The sequence below is a fragment of the Lichenostomus cassidix genome, chromosome 1Aa (genome assembly GCF_008360975.1).
Source record: "Lichenostomus cassidix isolate B80296 chromosome 1Aa, HeHo_3.0, whole genome shotgun sequence".
Classification (NCBI taxonomy): Eukaryota; Metazoa; Chordata; class Aves; order Passeriformes; family Meliphagidae; genus Lichenostomus; species Lichenostomus cassidix.
Genome location: NC_139480.1, coordinates 21,983,131 through 21,998,953, shown reverse-complemented (window position 1 = coordinate 21,998,953; position 15,823 = coordinate 21,983,131). Strand labels below are relative to the sequence as shown.

General features: G+C 42.2%; 1 protein-coding gene across 2 annotated transcripts in view; it reads right to left on the bottom strand.

The window, feature by feature from the left end:
- FAM3C (FAM3 metabolism regulating signaling molecule C) overlaps positions 1–5,304 on the bottom strand; it is a 31,027-nt gene extending 25,723 nt beyond the window's left edge. The window contains exon 1 of one of the 2 annotated variants that reach the window (XM_085042347.1): positions 5,148–5,304. The gene's annotated coding sequence lies outside the window, so the exon portion shown is untranslated. The remainder of the gene's footprint in view (positions 1–5,147) is intronic. The other variant, XM_085042334.1, reaches the window with a different exon arrangement.
- Between the last annotated feature and the right edge of the window lie 10,519 nt (positions 5,305–15,823).

The following is a 15,823-nucleotide window of genomic DNA, read 5'->3' as shown; positions in this document are numbered from 1 at the left end:
GCTCAGTAGCAAGCTGATCTTACCAGGCAGCTGGGGGAAAGTACTCCACAGGGACAGTCACTGCTCACAGCCCCGTTGGTATCTCCAGTTCCTCCTGTTCTAAGGGACACCAAAATCCATGCTCCACTGCACAGCCCCCTGTCATCTAGTCATCTCCCATGTGAGATAGCATCTGGATAGGTTTTGGCCTTTGCAGGATTAAGAGCATGTCACTGGCTGAGCAGAGCACCCAGCAGAGAAGTCACTGCACATCATCTCTGGGAAGAAGGGGCAGCAGCAGGCTCAACACACAGAAGGGCCATGTAGTGCCTACAGTGTGTAATGGGATCACTCTGCATATAAGACTGCTGCTGGTGCCTGAGAACCTCCACGTGCATGAGGCACTCAGAGCCACAGTGCTTCTGTGGTACAGGCAAGTCATTGCTACTGGGCCATGTGAGCACAGGATAGGCCATCATTTGTGAGTGATGAGGCGAAAGACACTTGAAAACGGAGAGGAAGTCAGCCAGTGACATGAATCTTAACAACTCTAAAGTGATTCACTTCTTCCTACTGAGGACACATTAGATGGCCCCAGAACCTCTAGTTTCTAAACCAGTTTCTGAGCATTAAGATATCAGAAGAAAGATCCATAACTTACATCTTTGCTGGGTGCAATCTCACAGCAACCACTAACAAAAATATAAGCCATATCTGAGAGGAATTAATTTCACAGAAAAAAAAATCTAGGGAAAATGTATTCTTTCAATATATATTTACATAAATTGTACACTTTAATATTTAGTTAACAACTGGTATGCATTCACTAACTAAAATCCAACACAGACATCTTCTATCCTTTGAGAAGTTATAATCTAAGCATCATCATGGGTGGGGAAAGCCAAAGTTATGTTGCACAGCAATTTACTGTATGTCATTACCTATGTAGAAATTTGGCACATTAAGCACACAGAAACTCCTTTGAGGAACAGTATCTCTCAGTGATGGAAAGGTGCTTACTACAGTGAGCTTACCACTGAGACTCTACACGGCTGACATGAAGCTGCTGATGTGCAACCACTGCATACTCAAACAACCCCTGATGCGATTCCCTCAGGATCATGCTGTTCTAAGAGAAATTCACCAATTGTTACAGGAACTCCTGTAATACACTTCTGCCTGAATCAACTCAAATGCAGTTCCAAAACCATTCATGTGTCACTGATATTCAGCTGACCAGCAAGCACACGGCAGCCACAGCAGTTCCCTCAACCACCTCAGCTAGAAAGTGCAAGAGTATCAAGGCTGATCTAAAAGCAGATTAAAGTGTCTGGGAGTAGGTCAACGAATTTCTAGCAGCAGCAATACTAGCTAACATTAGCTAATACTAACTAACAAGCTTAAACATTTGTGAAATGACGATTCCACTAGGGATACCAAAACAGATCGAAACAAAAAAAACTCTTTTGCTACTGGGAAATGGTTGCTTTCTCCTCAGACAAAAGACAACTGGAGAGAGGGTGGGAGAAGGGAAGGAAGCCAGCCACTCACAGTAAATCAAGTCTTATGAATAGAGGGGAGACTGTTATGTATTTTGATGTTAAGATTTTAACTGGACTGTCATGAGAACTAGCACGTGTTTGTACATATAAACACATTGTGCAACTTTCTGCCGCTAGAACTAACTCAAAAGTCACATTAAATGCAGAGCAGAGTTTATTCCAGCAGCTCCCTCTGTCCTGATAGTCTTCCAAAGTTGCTCCCCTCTTCCACAAAGTCTGCTATACATTCTCTTGGCACTGAGGATATGTGAGGCCAAGGCTGGAAAATGCTAAGCTGCAGCTCAGTCTGCAAATGAATATACAAACTATTTTTGTATTATAAAAATGTGGTACTGTATATGTGGAGCAAAAAAACAGTTGAACAATTCCAAAAGAGTAACTATTGTTAATGCCCTGTGAAAACTTCAGTTTGATTGAATTTCAGAAACCCTGGGTGAAATACCATTTAATAGAGTCATCCACCATTTAATACAGACATCAATGAACTCCTGAAGAAGGATAAGATTCATAAATTTGTGGATAGCACCGAGACACAAGCAGATGGAAACAAATTAAAGGGTGAAATTAGAGCTACGAATTATCCAGAAAAATATTTATATATTTTAACAACAACAAAAAAATCCTCAAGTCCTCTCAGGATGCATATATCCTTAACAAAAGCCTGAGGAGGTTATGCTTGGATTCATGGTTAGGCACAGAATTATAGACGATGAAGCAGGAAGCCAGGAGCACCTATTTATAGGTTACAGGCGCTTAAGATACGAAATGGTATTTCAAGCACCAATACCCGTTTGAAGTTACTTCCTCACCACCCTTCTGTCATGTTCTCACGTCATGAGACCTCAGGCCTATGTAGTATTAGGAAGCATGAAAACTGATGAGATGGGTGAGCTCACCTCCCAGGCTGCTCTAGCCGACGTGATAACAGGACAGATTTATAGACAATTTATGACAGATTAGAGGACAACTTTAAAGGGTGTTGAGATGCAAAGTACAGCAGCATTGAGCTGCAAGTTTTGCTCACCCATGGCACGGTCACACTGCAAGACTCTCAGACTCTGACACTAATGCAAATTACATTTTTTCTGATAATTTATGTATAATCTTGTTTTCAGACCAATGTGAGACTTCTCAGACAGATCCTTCTAAACTACAAAACAATCGCTGTAATTCCAGTACTATTGACAGCAAAACAATTGTCACAGGCCTATGCAGCTGGCCACTGGCAGGTAAAACATGGAGGTTTACAATAATTATGCCTGAAGTCCTACACAGTCTCAGCAAATTTTAGTGTAAAACTCACAACTGAACATGCATATCACTTATATAATGACTTATGGACACGCTGATTACTGATACAAGTAGAAAGACCTGCAGCCATTACATTCACATGTCAATCCCCACGCTTCACTGGAACTGCAGGTTTAGAAAGCAGAACCTAAATTCTATTTGAGTAACAAATTATCTTTGATCAATTTAAACCTTTAAGAAGAATTTCCCTGTGTCTGCCGTGGATTCGTTTCATGGACACCACCTAATCTTTAGGCTACAAAATAATCTGTAAGCATACAAGTATTTTTGCACAATATCAATCCATCTTACGATCGTATTAAAAAAAAAAATCCCTTTCCTGTATAGTTAGTATTTCCCAAAAATCCTGAAAACTAAATATTCAGGAATTCACTTTTTAAGTATTAATTTTCCAAAGTTCTACTAAAGTTTTTTAACTCTGTCGACATTATCACTCTCTTCTTAAAGCACTAAGAGTTCTCATTAAATGTGGATGGTGGCTGGATGGTTGCACTTAAAGAGTCAGCGGCCCAGTGTCCAAGGGACCAGAGCAGTGACAAGTGCTGTGCCTCAGAGGCTGGTACGGGTTGGTGATTAAACACTGACACAGGTTTGCCAGAGGGGTGGTAGGTAACCCGTCCCTACAGGCACTCACGGCCAGGTTTGGATGGGGCTTAAAGCAACCTCGTCCAGTGGAAGGTGTCCCTGCCCCTGGCAGGGGGGCTGGAATAGACTGTCTTCAAGGTCCCTTCCAACCCAAACCATTCTCCAATCCTACGTAGAGCACATATACACCAAGAGAGGCTGGGCAGGAACTCCTGGCTCCATGAAGCAACTATTATGATCTATTTACTCTGCACTCTTACTGGGTGACATGGTCAGGACTTTTGCAAAGAGATGGAAGCAATGGCCTGCAAGGAACAGGTGCTTCCTCCATCCTGACGTGATTAGATGTTATTACATGACAATAGCAAGCTATTAGCTTGTGAAGAGCCTACCTGCAGGCCTAAAGCAAGTAACAAAACTTGTTTTGCCACACAAACAACTATGCAAACCAACAGCTAAAAAAGATTTCTTCATACTTAATAGAAACCCTGGGGGGAAATATGTGCTAATGAAGACACTCATACCTTGAGAAGTTTCAAAAGCTTAAAAAAAAAAAAAAAGAAAATAACGCGACTGTTGTAGAGTGATTAACTAGCCATTTCTGGTGCAGGCTTGTGGTTTTGATTATTTTCTAAATAACTCCCCAATTGGTATTAAATAAATACTTTGTTAAAAGAGAGGAGCAGTCAGCTGGGCTCACCAGCAAGGAGCCACCACGGGCTCCAAGCCTGTGCAGCATTATAGGCCACTCCGAATATTAAAAATACCTGGTATATGCAAAGACCTTCACCCAAGTCTGGAGGTATTACGTTGTCATTTAACCTCTTTTAAATGTGAGAAAATGGGAAGATAAACAAGTCAGGTTAGTTACACAGACCCTTAGCAGCTCAGCCAAACACGTGGCTTAACATATGGTAACATTTACCTGAAGGGAAAAAAAAATTATTTTTATATTTTTTCCCTACTTCAGCAACTCATGAGGCCAGTAACTAAAGGCACACAGGCTGCTTCGACAAGTACGTCTCTGCAAAAAGCACATTCAACTTCCTTAGGAGTTCACGGCTGCTCTCTGTAACGATGCATTTAGTGTTTTAGCGGAACAAGGGCTGAGCCCTACAGCCCATCTGCCAACAGCGCCCGCGACCCCGTGCTCCACAGAGAAAGCCAAGGGAACACCACCGCGGAGCAGCAGCACCCTCTCGTTTTCAGCGAGCTGACTTTGTTTCAGCAGCAAGGGGCTGCCACGCTGCCAGTTTCACTCATTGCCCTGCTCCGGGGCGTCCTGCCGGCCCGACCGCCGCCCGCTGCCTCCTCCTCCTGCGCGGCCCCCGCCGGCAGCTCCGCCGCTCCCTCCGCCGCCTCCAGGCCGGCCTGACCCCTCGCCGGGCCGGGGAGGAGGGAAGGTAGACCCCCGCCCAGAGCACCACCCAGCCGGGACCCGGGGCACGGCGACAGCGCCCGGCTCTGAGCCGCGGCCCCGGGCCGCCTCACTCCTGCCGGGGCGAGAGGGGATGGGGGCAGGGCCAGGCGGCCCGGGGAAGCGGCACGGCCGGGGGAAGCCGGCAGCGGAGGCAGGGGCTGGCGGCCAGCGGCTGCCCCGCGCCGGGGAGAGCGATGCGCGCCCGGGCGGCGGAGCCAGCGCCGGGCTGCCCGGCGGGAGAGGGGCAGGGGCAGACCCCGCGCAGCCCCGCGGAGAACGCGAGCACCTACCGGGGCCGTAGGGCGCGGACACGTCGCGCAGCGTCCCCTCGGCGGCCCCGCCGCGAAGGCTGCCCGGCCCGAGCAGGAACCGAGCGGAGCCGCCGCCGCTGCGCAGCCGGAGCAAGGCGCGGAGGGCGCACCCGCCCCCTGCCGGTGGCGGACCGGGACCGCGCCCGCCCCGCGCCCCGAGCCCCGCCCGCCCCGCGCCAGCCGCGGGCTGCGCTCTGCTCCGGGCCCGCCGCCGCGGGATCGCCCCGCTCGGAGCGCCACGCGTGCCCCGCAGTCAGCCCGGGCCGCGCCCGGGAGGGACTCGGACACCAAAACGTTTCTGCTTGTTTTCTGTTATATTTTACACACCTTTTCTTTTTTTACCCAAACACAGCAGAAGTTATCTTCTGTTACCGAATAGAAATGGCATTTTCTGTTTTAAAATAAGGTCCAACTTTTTCTTTTAAAAGCATTATGATCAGTAGGACTGAGCCGATCTGTGTTACTGCACAAGAGGAAAAGATAATTCCTGTTTCTTCATCCTCTTTTTTTTGGCACCGATGTTCTTCTAACCCCACCATGAGTTGGGGTAGTTGGGGAGTTAGGGGTGGTTGGGGTGGGTGGGGATGCAAGCATGAAGAACAGCATTGTATTGTGTGGAAGATTTCTACTGGCCTAACTCCCTCAGCTGGACTATTGCTGGGGTGGGTATGGAAAGTGCTGGGGAAGCTGAGCTCCAGGCTCTGTAAATTCCACTATTGTCAAACCGGCAAGAGAGCACTTTTACAAAATCAGCATGGCACTTCTCTCAGCAGAGAACAAAGCCACAGCCAAAATGTAGGGCATATCACACATCATGAGCGTCAGGTAGACAAAAAGAAGTTTCCATGTCTTAATTTAACGACTTCCGGTCAATAGATTTTTTCTATTGGTTTTAAAATAGAATACTTTGAAACTGACTGGTCTTTGGTATAGGATGGTTATTTGAACATCAGTCAAGTAATTTCTTTAGTAAATTTTCACAACAAAATGAAGTTTCAGGCATACTGTAATCTTAAAATAAGCAACTGAATACCCAGTGGGAGCATTGCTCAAGAAAATAAGGTGTTTATTTATAGCTTTTAGTTCTAAATTATGATATAGATATACCACATTTAGTGCTCAATATATGAAATTTAACCATCTTCTTCTGATTACTAGTTAGGTGGCACTGTCTACAGTAACAGATTAGTACGGTCAGTATGCTAGCAGAGGCCAACTCCTTTGATAAGCAAATGTTTGCAATAGAAGCAAACATTTAAAAAGATTACGTAAGCAGCAGTATCAAATTATTAAAAGAAGAAACAATATTATCTGCACAATAACCAGCACCTCTGAATACATCTGTATCAAAGTCAAAGAAATAAGTAAGACTTGAGAATGGCTGCGATTGATCCCATTGATTATTTACTTGGCTGAAAAGGTGCCACAACACACAGAGGGTGGAGAGTTACACTTCCCTGGAAACATGGCAGCTGACAGAAACAAAGAAGGGGTATGCCAGCTGTCCCAGTGTTGCAAGAAGGCTCGCAGCTCCCTTTTTCATTTTTTCTTTCTAATTTGTCCCCTAGTTGTCCCTTTTTTCATATTTTGAAATTGCTATGCCCATTAAATAGAGGTCTACCATAAGAAGTATAAATATCTTTACCTACAGGAGTTTGCTTTTCATTATTTTCTGTGATGAACTGACCATTTTTCCTTCTGTAGATTAAGTCTGTCATGAAACAGAATGTGTTTCATAGCCACATATTTCTAAATGTTTCATCATGACCTAATGTATTCTAAATTTGCAATTTTTAATTCCAAAATATTTATACTTATTTAAAAAGAAATCAACAAAATATCTTGGTTTTATGATTACACTGTTTAGGAAAAATATATACTGTAGCTATTTATTTTGCAAACATCAGAAACCAAAGTGTCTCAGGAATTTGGGCATATTGGGCCTGAACAAAGATGACCTTGTTGGCCTTACTCACATCTTTGACAAATTTCTTTGCTAGTGTCTCTAGCATTTGACCTGAGCTTTCTTGTCTCTCTCACAACTACTTCTTTTTACTAATTGAAATTATAACACTGTGCTATGATTTTAGGTTTTATTGAGAATGAAAACATTTCCTTCACCTAGTTACAGGAGAACTAGATGTATTACATGCTTTAGCATCCTAGGGATAACAGGGATAAATGAAAATAAAGTAAAATACAGAAGCAAACCCTTTCAGGTGCTTTACCCTTGGCCTGTTGATTTTTGCCTCTGGCAATAGATGTTCTGCTAATCAGTCATCAGTCTTGATTCTCAGTTCTGGTATCAAAGTAATTTCTCTTGACTTTTAAAAGTACATTCCCCTGTAAGCCTTAAATTCATGTTCATATTCTATAAACTCATACTTCTGCCCTAACAGATCTTTCCATGGCATGTTGAATGAGCCAGCTCAGATTACTGGCAGAGACATAGCTCTCCAAAATTTGTGTGTGGAAAATCTGTGGCATAAAAGTTACTTTTCTCAACACAGGAACACAGTCATAGGAGACGCTTGGCATTTGATAGAACCAGCGTTACAGTGCTGTGACAAATAAGATGCAACCCTAAGCCATCTTTTAAATATTATAGAGAGAAAATAAATAGAAATAGAAGAAAGTTCCTTAGAGACTGCTGCAGGCAGTTTGCCTTGAAACAATTGGAAAACGTGATTTTCATCAAGTTGTGAGTCTTTTAACTATAAATAGAAACTAAAATGTATAACATGAAACTCATTGTTCTCTTCTCTTCTCTTCTCTTCTCTTCTCTTCTCTTCTCTTCTCTTCTCTTCTCTTCTCTTCTCTTCTCTCCTCCCTTTTCCAAACACATGAGAACATGTATGATAAAAAATCTTCCTTAAAATGATGTCCTGTTGGCTTTCTGACTGGTGTTTCTAAGTTTTGTATACACAGTATGGGTGTGTGTCTGAAAGAGAATGTATTATTTAGTATTTGTCCTGTGATGTGGTATAATTTAAAATATATGCATTCAGTATATATTTCTGTGACTTCTCACCCTGTTGCTATCCAAAGTTAGTTTTCAAACAGCCAAAATGGCAGGTCTGATATGAGATGTCTGGGTAACAATGGATAGAAAGGATAGGTATGGAACTAAAATCAGTGCTCCACTTTTAGATAAGAAACATCTGAGAAACATTTCCAACTGAAGTTGTACTCATTAAGATCAAGAACAAGGATCACCAGCTGGAAATTTTAGATGTCCTGAGACAGACAGACTACAGGTTGTATTGTTCATGAGCTGCATTGTAAAAGGTCACAAGCACCACTCTGAACATCTTGCACCAGCATGAGAATTCTTCCACACCATGAACCTCCTCCAACTAACTCTTTGTCATAGAAAACATATGGAGCTTGCTTCCAAGTTTATTAGTTCCATTTCAGCAAGATGTTTTTCCTGATCCACAGGCTCTCAGCCATATCCTATCTTTCCCAAGGCAGAGCTCCATGCATCACTGCTGCTCTCTCACTAAAGGTCACTTCCTCCCCTCTGTCCCAGTAAACTGCCTGTATCCATCAGTTGGTTGCACCAGCCCCATGTATGAGCTATGCCATGACATCACAGTGATCCCAATGAGATCTTGTAGTCCTGCAACTGCATTCAGACCTCTAATCCCAATATTTGTTCCCCATGCTGCATGCATTCATGTACAAGCACCTCAGATAAGGCACCAGGTCGAGCTGATATTCCAGAAAAGGATATGAGAATTTTTTCCATAACGTCATACTGTTGGCACTCCCTTGTTGATGTCTATTTGCTTAAGTTGAGCTCTTTCATCCTGTTCTGTTTATTACACCCCATCCCACATCACCTCCTTACCTGACTGTAGGCCATCATCTCCCTCCCTGTCAGTTTGTCATTCCTAATTTACAGCTCTCCTTACCCTGTTTGCCAGTTGTACGGCAGAACTGCTTTAGCTCCCCTTTGTCAGCAAACTCTGTTTGTTTCTAGCAGTTGCCAGAATTCAGATAGGATCTTTCAATCATAAAAACCAGATCCCTAATATTGATGCCAGCTGCATGATGCCAGTTGATGATCTGTAGTATCCGCCCACTTCTCCTCAAGACCTGTCTTTCCTTTCTCTGGCAGGATCAACCAGAAAACCACCTCACCTACTATGTCCTTCACCCTCACCACCAGAGCCATAGAGCTATGCCTAAAATGTTCGCAGCTTCCTGTGACCAGTATCACTGCTGCCCATGTGGAAGAGTAGCAAAGGATAATAGTCAAAGACCCCACAAGTCTTTCTTCAGTATCTGAGATACAAGTGCCAGCAAGAAGAAAGTGCCCTTTGCCAGCAGGTGAGGTCAGCCCATGGGGACCTTCCTCATAGCAGGGAGCCTGCCCCTGCTATCATCTGCAGGTTCCACCTGGTGTTGTTGCAAGTTCAGGCTTAGCTGGTGCAAATGTTTTCCTGGACCAAGCTCCTGGACACTGCTGCCAGGGCACTAAGTATTTTGTAGGTGCAGATCTGCAGATAGGGGTGGGAGCCTTCCTCCTGTTGTTAGAAGCCACAAATTTCCAGCCTTCTTTCCCCCCACCTGTGTGAATGTGTGAGGAATGTGCTCTGTTTTTCACAATGCATCACAAATGATGAGAGAGGAATTGATGGACAATCTCTCCATGTCTGCCCACACCTTAGTGCTTAATCAAGATAACCACTCCTCCTCTCTTACCAACATATAAACCATTGTCAGTAGTTATCACGTGTGTGTTTTTCCAGTGAAAGGAAAGAATCCCATCTTCTGAGAAAACTCTTAGGGTGATGGAGCAAAAAGACAGGGCAGCTCAGCAAACATTTGCAGGGTAGAGACTGTGCTCAGTTGGCCCTTAGGTGCTACTATAATAAAATCCATTAAATCCTATGTATCCAGAAATAGAAAGCAACCTGTATAATTAGGGATTCTGCCAGCCCACACATTTTTCAGTAGGATGGAATGACTGGACCCCATTCATCTAAGCTTCAAGTGATGAGTAAGGTCAAAAGTGCAGAGGCAGTGGTGATTACCCCATCCTTACTGTCATGCTTTGCTAGACCACAGAAAAGAAATTGCATCCTTAGCTAGATCGACAGGCACAGCCCTGAAGAGGGGATTCTAGCTCTAATCACAGAGTTACAGAACTGGTCAATCAGGTGCTGGAGGCATCTGATCAACCTTGAAAGCAAAAAAGAGAACTTGGACACACTTTGGATGCAGCAGACCAAAATGCAGAAGGTTTCAGGTCAAAGGTCACTTTATCTAGTGACCAGACTAGGCTCAAGCTAGTACAAGCAGCTCAAACCTAATTAAATGATCTCTGGCAAGTGTGGAAATGCCAGGAACAGATACGTGGTGATGCAGCAGAGCTTATGACTCACCAGCCACAAGATGATGATGATCTCTTCAAGGGCCAGAAGATACAGTACTCTGAGACTAAAATACTGAAGCTGTGGCTGTTTGGATGCTGAGGTTGGAAAGCGTTGCTTTGCAGTGGTGGAGAAAAGAACCAGAAACATGAGAATTGGGATGCCTTGGAAGTTGCCAGCTTATATTTAACTCATATGCCTCTGATACAGTTCACTTGCCATCTTTGCAGTGGCATTATGCCTCTATGTATTTATGTAGCAATCGTATTGCTGAGCACCTCAAAATAGGACAAAAACATTCACAGTGAAAAGCAAGCAGACTCTGGTTTCATCTGCAGCTAACCAACTGCTGTCTCAAAAGCTCTTCTGGCTTGTACAGAGGTTCAGCCTTTCTGAGCAATAAAACAAATTTAGTGGAGACTGTCTATTCACCACAGACATGGTGCTTTTCTGAGCTCAGGAGTTTAGGAGGAAAAAATATTTCTCATTGGTTACTTCCTTCTATTGCAGAGTTGATATGGTCACTTTAACTCAGATGTCTTTGAAGGAGGCTTATCTCAATAAGCCAAAGTGGTATGGTATGAGAGCCAGCCAATTTTATTAATAGTCTCGTGAAGCACAGTACCTTCTCAGAACTGACACCTCCTTTTTGCAGCAGGATAGTCCCTCCCGATACATCAGCACTTTTAACTGTTCCTCATGCTTCTGGCTTCAATAGTGTATAAGACTAATACCATAAATTTTCTGACAAAATAATAGCATCACTTTTATTGAATTTTAAAAACATGTATTCCATATCATATAACTACAGATAACTTACATTTTATTACATTCAAATAATGACACTAGAAGAATGTTTTGTTTGTTTTGCAGCAATGTGCTGTACAAACATCAAAGGAAAGAAAGAGTTCACAAGGTATGAGAAGATGCAGCTTGTAAGTTATTTCAAGGGAGGCACCCTTTGCTTCTGTGGTGTTTCATGCTCTGCTTTTCTGGGTCTATTCATCCAGTTTGTGAAACCTGTGTCCAAGTTTCAACTTGAATACTAGCTTGTAGATTGTTCAGACAGAAAAATCTCCTAGATGCCCCTCATCCTGAATAAATGTGCAGAGGTACACAACATCCAGAGGAAAGCAAACTTCTCCTAAGAAACATGAACTTTTTCCGTCAGGTCTGCACAGCAGGCTTGTCTTTTGACCCTGTGTCTCTGTAGGAAGTTTCACTAGGTCTTCAGAATGTGACATTGCACATGTGCCTTGCAGTGTATGTGCACAAAATGTCTTGCACTTCTTAAATAAAGTGCTAACAGTTCCTTTTAGCAACACTCCTAAAACAAAACAGACAGCAATTTTGGGTTTTGGCATTTGTATTTGCCTGAATGTGGTCTTTTTCTTCTTTGTTTGTTGGTTTGTGGGATTGTTTGGGGGGTTTTTGTTCTGTTTTGTTCTTCTTCTTCTTTTTTTTTTTTTTTTTTTTAATTTTCAGCAATAAATCTTGTCAAAAGGAAAAATCCATTAACTAGCTAAAAAAAAATCTATGGAAGACTTGAATTCTAAACTTTTATTTCTTGCAATCAGTCTCTTCTCCTGCAAACAGAAAGAGAAGGAAAGGAAAGGAAAGGAAAGGAAAGGAAAGGAAAGGAAAGGAAAGGAAAGGAAAGGAAAGGAAAGGAAAGGAAAGGAAAGGAAAGGAAAGGAAAGGAAAGGAAAGGAAAGGAAAGGAAAGGAAAGGAAAGGAAAGGAAAGGAAAGGAAAGGAAAGGAAAGGAAAATACTGGAGGAGTGGAAGTGTTATGCTGTTGCACTTAGTTTCTAGGCAGGACATATTGAAGTTAAAGTCACTTGAGTTAGACTAGGCAGAATTGTTACTGTAACAGATTTGTGTTACAAAGCATCCCTTTTAATGTACTTTGTTTCTTGAAGTGCTGTATTTCTGTTAAAAATTCACTGATGATATTTCCATTAGTAAAATTGTTTAGATTATCCCTAAATCTGTTGCTTTTAGAATTTGCCAGAACTGACTGGTTGATCAGATAAAGACACACGTAGTTTTCATAGATATCAGGAAGAAGCTGAAAGGGGCCTCTGGTGGTCTCCTAATTCACCTTTCTACTTCCCATCAGAATCATGAAATCCTTCAAACTCCATCTGGTGAGGGAGAGTCTAGTTTTTGTAAATCATCCATGCCATTACCTGTCTATGCTTATGATCCTAACAGCTAACCTAAACCCTCCTTGTTGTAGCGCATGCTCATTTCTTCCTCTCATCTACAGTGATGATGTACAGAGAACCATGTATTTGTTTTGCCTATGCTATTCTTGTTTGAAGACTTTTTCTCCTGTTATCTCTCAGCCTTCCCTGAACAAAACAGTCAGACTCCCTCTAAGCCCTAATCACAGATCATGTTTTACAGACTTTCAGTCTCCTTCTCTGGATTACAATTTCTTTGAAACGTGGTAGCCAAACCTCAACACATCTCTCCTGTTTAAGCATCACCAACATAAAATTATCAATAGCATGCAGTACTCTTACATGATATTTTCTTCCATTTTTGCCACAGAAATTTCATTGACTGACGCTTGGCTGTGGCTGTGTATGACCCCTACATCCTGATCTGTGGATCTGCCACCCTGCTGAGAGTTTCCAGTCCTATATTTATGCAGATGACTTTTTGAACTACAAGTTGTAGTCTTTTTTATATCATTTCTGCTCTCTGTCAAGATCTTCCTGAAGATATTCCTGTTCTCTAAAACCCTCACAGGCTCTTACAGATTAGTTGTAGCTGCTTATTTAGCAATTCAATACTCCATCATCTGGAGTGCCAGTGGGATCACTGTTCTGTACTAGAGCCAAGACAGGACAGACTACTGGGAATAGCACAGGGATTTTGGCATTATACAGCTGAGTGCATTTTTCTTCCCAGCAGTATTGCACCCGTGTCATGAAAGATTTCTCCAGGTCTTGGGTGCCAAGATTGCACCTGAAAATCTCAAAAAAGGCACAGTCCATGACCCTGCTTCCATCAAAGTATATTACAACCACCACATTTCTCCTATCTGCATGGCCCGTTAACTTGGTTAGATCACTCACCTAAATGATTTTATTTTTGTTTAACATGATAGGGCCTTGAAGGATTACCTGAGGAAAGATAGATAGTTTTTGTGGTGTTTGAAGAACCATTTCTTCTTCATTAATAGAATTTGCATTGATTTCACAGCAATAAATGACATTAATCTGGCATTTGCCCATCTCCCCATAAAATATGTCTACAGTCACAGAGTGGTTTTTTACTTACTACCATTTTAGAATTGGAATAACCAGAAAATCTTACTGTTTTTGAACCTGCTTTTGGGGCTACAAGATTTTATTTCTTATAGCACTATTAGAAGATGTCTAAGTGAATAAAAACTGCTTATGGAAAGATATACCAGGATTTCCATAGAAAATATCCCTTTCCTGTATTTAGGACTAATCTGGTATTAAGGTCTGTCTTTAATCAGAGGCAGGCTTCCAGTTCAATTAATTTTTCTGAACTTAAGAGCATTTATGGGCATACAAGGAATGTGGCAGTAGAGAGCAATTAATTATCTTCTGGTATCAGCTTCACTTGATAACAATTTCCCTAACTGAAGCCTGAATGGTGGAGTTGGAACTTAGATTTCAGCTAGAGGGAGGGGTTGCTGGAGCAAAACCTCAGAATCAAATGCCACTGAATGTTCAGAGTGCTTTGCTCATTAATCTGATCCTACCAAACCATGTAGGAGTGGAAAAAAAACCCAAAAACCCACAAACCAAAAAACCCCCATTTAAAATAGCTTTTTCTGCTTCCAGCAGAGAACAATCTGGCTACAAAATTTCTGATGAAGCATTTCTTCATCAGGGTATGCCATTCATTGAAATCAAAATGTTCCACAAAAGAATTTCCATTTTTGACCAATTTCCAATGGAATCTAGGCAGTTTTCCAAGACAAATGAGCCTGCCAGTTCTCTTCTTAATAGCCGTTTGGCTGGTTCTAGGAGATCTTGAGCTTACAGACTGCTTTGCTCTGGGTTTGACAGAGTGCTGAGAGCTGGGAAGGAAGGACTCTCCACTTTGTGGCTTTTTGGCAATCCTGATCACCCAGACATGTGGGGGCGAAGCTGACAGGCTTCCCCAGAGCTGAGGCATCGTGCCATAAAAAGACTCAACACTTCTTGGTTTTATTCCAAATTTTGAAATATTAAAATCTTCTATTGTGCAAAAAAAAATTTTGCATTTTCTTCATGATGGTTTCTGATCTGTATTCCAGATCAGTGCCTAATCCTGTAAGCATGTGCATATCCATTTCTCACAAGCTGTTGTGTAAAATTACACAGATATTAATGGAGTTCTGGCAGGTTGACTATACATAGACATGTAAATGATAAAGGCCACACCTGAACATAAGGCAGTAGTGCCCACAGTGATGTGGTCATATAACACTGCTATTGCTATTGCTAATTCTTTCTTCACAGTACTTAATAACTGACTACTTCTTTTAATATATCTTTGAAGTACTGATATGTGATATTCCATTTTAGAAGCAAAAAAACCGTCATGGAAATGTTACTAGTTTTTCAGAACCAAAAAACATTTAAATGTAATCAGGTTTACTATTTCAAAGTCCATCATATTTTATTAAGAACCTTAGTTAAAATTAAATGCCTGCTTTTGTGCCTTAGATGATCATCCAATTCTGTCTTCAGCCAATGAAAACAACACCTTCCTTGCCTGTCCTTTTTAACCTTCACTTCTCACATGCTAGTCTTGCAGTCAAGGGACTTACAGCCCTTAGAGCTCAGCTCACAGAGCAAGTATGTGTCTGCTTCTTTTCCAATTCTGTGTGATCCCATTTCTCCTGTCTCAAATTTACCCTAATATGACAACATTACCTATGTACTGTTGCTACTTTGACTAGGTGATCTGCGCAGACAGGAGAGTAGAAAACAGCTATGGAGATGGCAGTGACTTCAAAGCCACACCAGATTTTTTAAAAAAACACTACTTGCTATTCATGTGTTTGATGGTTGTTTGGCATTCTCACACTAAAATGTTTTGTGAAAAACTCCAATATCCTCTTTGTGATGAACAATGTCAAATATAGAAAAGAAATATACGATTAGAATTACTAAGCGTAATGAAAACTACTAACGACCCACTAAATTGGGGTAATGAGTGGCCAGCCAAAGTGTAGAACTTTGGTCCAGGATGACTTTTGGAAACTTGATGATTGGGCTAACAGAAACTTCATATAGTT